This window comes from Micromys minutus (genome assembly GCF_963924665.1).
Source record: "Micromys minutus genome assembly, contig: SCAFFOLD_202, whole genome shotgun sequence".
NCBI classification, from domain to species: domain Eukaryota; kingdom Metazoa; phylum Chordata; class Mammalia; order Rodentia; family Muridae; genus Micromys; species Micromys minutus.
The window spans coordinates 590,364-593,946 of NW_027667733.1; the positions used below are offsets into that span (position 1 = coordinate 590,364).

At 39.1% G+C, this 3,583-nt stretch overlaps 1 pseudogene across 1 annotated transcript; it reads left to right on the forward strand.

Annotated features, from left to right (window-relative positions):
* Positions 1-950: 950 nt before the first annotated feature.
* Positions 951-2,463, forward strand: LOC308416161 (PRAME family member 12-like; annotated as a pseudogene). The gene is made up of 2 exons: positions 951-1,523; positions 2,316-2,463. The product of its transcript is annotated as a PRAME family member 12-like (transcript).
* The last annotated feature ends 1,120 nt before the right edge of the window (positions 2,464-3,583 follow it).

Genomic DNA, 3,583 nt, shown 5'->3' on the forward strand with positions numbered 1-3,583 from the left:
AGAAAAATGCACTGCTTATAAATGCCCAGGAGACTCGGGTTGCTACCTGATTGGTACACCCTCCAGTATCTCATTAGCATGCCCCAAGAATGGGTTGTGACATGTGTGGTACATGTGCACAATGTCTATCAGGCTGGACATCGGCTCTGTTAGCTGAATCATTGGTGGGAAGCTGGCGCCATCTATTGGTGAGGTACAAACGGCTTCCAACAGATGAGTGTTCAGAACCCACCTGCCCTGCAGAAGCTGACAATTCAGACTCTGTTGAGAGATGAGGTTTTGCTCACGTCCTCTCTGCAGAAACTGCCCACTGGGCTCTTCCCAGCGCTGTTGAAGAAGGCCCGCACTGGCAGATACAAAAACTTGTGAAGGCAATGGTGGCCTCCTGATCATTTTCCTGTCTGCCTATGGGAGCACTGATGAAGACAACTAACCTGTAAACTTTGCAGACTGTGTTAGATTAAGTAGAGATGTGACTAACAAGAGATTTTCACTCCAGGTATGCAACAACTAAGGACTATAGAAGGGAGCATGTAGAGTACACAGCAGAGAATTTCAGGGAGGTTGGCTTGGTTTTAATTGGATCAGATGCTTTTGATAGCATCATCATGCATGAATTCTTGAAATCTGCCATTTACTTGTACTGGGGACAGTTGAATATAGATTAGAGTTGAATGTGTAATAAAAAATATGTAGTCTCACAGTAGAACAGGCCTATTCCTGGCATTGCCACAACCACTAATAATGTGATTAAAAAGAAATAAAGTTTATCTTAGTTTAAGAAAAGTAATCAAGTGTACAGAAGCCTGGTAAAGCTTCTGCAGCATGCATGAATCCACACTGAATATTAGGTGCTTAAAAAATATACACCTTAGGATGGGGAAGAGCTGAGTTTAGATATATTTAGTAAAAACTGATTCAGTTTCTGATGAAATTCATGTTTTATCCACATGAGGACAAAACTTCAGATTTTCAAACTTACAAATGTGCACCATACTTTCTGGAGCATATGGACTGGTTCAGCAGAGACCTTGGATGAAAAGCAAGTAGGGAAGATCCTTCCAGATATGCACTGAGGCAGTGTCTAAAGGTCATAGTTGACCTGTGCATCATGTCCTGCCTCGAAAATGCACATGCATGCTTCTTGAAGAGTTCCCAGCAGAGAAAGGGCTCCCTCCATTTCTGCTGTACAAAAATGAAGGTCTGGGCTCTGCCAGTCCAAGTTATAAGAGAGATCTTGAATGTTTTTTGTCCAGAGCACATTACAGAATTAAAACTGAATACAAAGTGTACACAGCTACAAGTAGCACATTTTGCTCCCTACTTCAGACAGTTGAGAAAACTTTGCAAAGTCTTCCTGGCTTCCTCCATAAGATCAGCTTTGCTATTACCAATAGAACAGGAGTCAGAGAAACCAAGTGTGTCAACAAGTTTGTTTCTCAGTTCTCCCAATACAACTGTCTCCAGCATCTCTACATGTTCTGTGTCCATTTTCTCAGAGATCAGATGAATCAAGTCTTAGGGTAAGCCAGAATGGAGAGGTGGGTCAGCTACCATAGCAAATCTGTCTGTTTTATCTTAAGGATTTGTGGAGTATTACACCATTTATTAAGACCAAACATTTAGAAATTCAAAAGATTCTGGAATTTATGTCTTGTTTCCATATATGCTGAGTTATACATGGTATTTTTTACAAGTAAAATCAGTGTCTCAAATGAGCACCCTTAAGTTTGAGCAGTGATTTTGGGTAAAGAATGTGTCAGATCTATAAGAATAGATTGCAATTCTTCCTGGAATCATGCATACCCAACCAAATAAAAAAGGAAATGGAAGGGGGTGTGCATTGAGGAGTTAGGTGACTAACTGCTCATATCTGTGAGAACAGCCTTCTTTATTCTCCCAGTTCCTATGGATGAAATGCTTTGAGCTCAAGTTGCACTGAATGCATGGGATGGAAGTTACAGCTTGGGCTGTAAATGAGATCATCTTGACAGCAGAGAAAAATATACAATGCAGATTCAGTAAGCCAACAGCAAATATCACAGTCCTGTCAGGACTTTCTTGAAATGGAAGTTGTTTTGTGTGTGTTCTGGACTTATGAGCTGAACTCTTTTTCAGCTTGAGAGTGAGGCCAGTTAGATGAACTGTGGGGTCAGTATGACTGAGCAGTTTTCAACAGGAAGCATCACTGATGATGTCCTTGATCAATTAGTCATACTGACATTGTGGCACCTGATTTGTCCTACCAATGTGAACATCCAAGCCAAACCTCTACAATAACATCAATCAGAACTAACCTCTTGTTCTATCTCTAGGTGCCTAATGATGCCTTTGGAGACCCTTTCCATCACTTACTGCGTAATTTCACAGAGATCTTTTGGTCATGCCTCCATGCGATTACTAACAGGCACCTCTATACCCAGTCTTTATGCCATATGTCCTATGGACTCCCAAACTGTATGAAATATGCATAATTCATATAAAGATGTACAGTAATATTTAGGTGCCTCTACTACATAAAGCATTTACTTTACAAAAATTGTATTTTAAATCTTCAGGTTTTTTTTTTAAAGAAAAAGGAAAAAAAAAAGAGAAAAAATTACCCTCAGTCTAGTCATTAAACCCTCTGTCTATATAGCAAATTATCAATAAAATAATTTATCTTTTAATAGTTTCCATATTTATTGAATTATCACTGAATTTATTAGATACATAAAACATGGGTTCTTTGTATAAATATCATTGTTATTGTCTGAATTGAATAACATATCTCAGTTTAAGGACTGCAACAAATGCTGTCTAGAGAAATCAGAATGAAGATAGTGATGCAAGAAATGTCATTTACAATCTTAGGAAGGCTGTTAAAATTATTGTGTAATGTGGGACACTTATGGACATCTAGGCTGACCTAAAGTACAGTGGAAGACAAAAACAAACAAACAAAACAAACCTCTCCTAGACTCCTTCTTTCTGTCTTTCCACACAACCTGTCTTCCTCTCTGTATGTCCAGTTCCCTGACATTGTCCCCTGGGACCAGTGGACTCACCTGAGAGTCTCCTACAATAAACATGCTTTCATTTTTTATAGATTAGTTATTTAATATATGTGAGTACAATGTTTCTGGCTTAAGACACACCAGAAGAGTGCATCAGATCTCATTGCAGATGGTTGTGAGCCACCATGGGTTGCTGGGAATTGAACTCAGGAGCTCTGGAAGAGCAGTCAGTGCTCTTAACCAGTGAGCCATCTCTCCAGCCCAATGCTTTCATACTCTTAAATCAAACAACCCATAGATTGGGAGACATTGCTCACAGGTTAAGAGAACATACTACTTTTGCAGAGCACCAAAGTTTGATTTCAGAGCCACAGGCCTTTTTTTTTTTTTTTTTTTTTTTTTTTTGGACTGCATGTATCCTGGCTTACACATGAACAAATCCACACAACACACATGAAGATATCCAGCTAGCTGAAGAAAATTTTAAATAAAACTGACTCAATTTCACAAAGGAATAAAATATGACCCAATTAATTAAAATGGGGATGTTGCTTTTTATCCTCTACAACTCCTGCACCATAGCCATT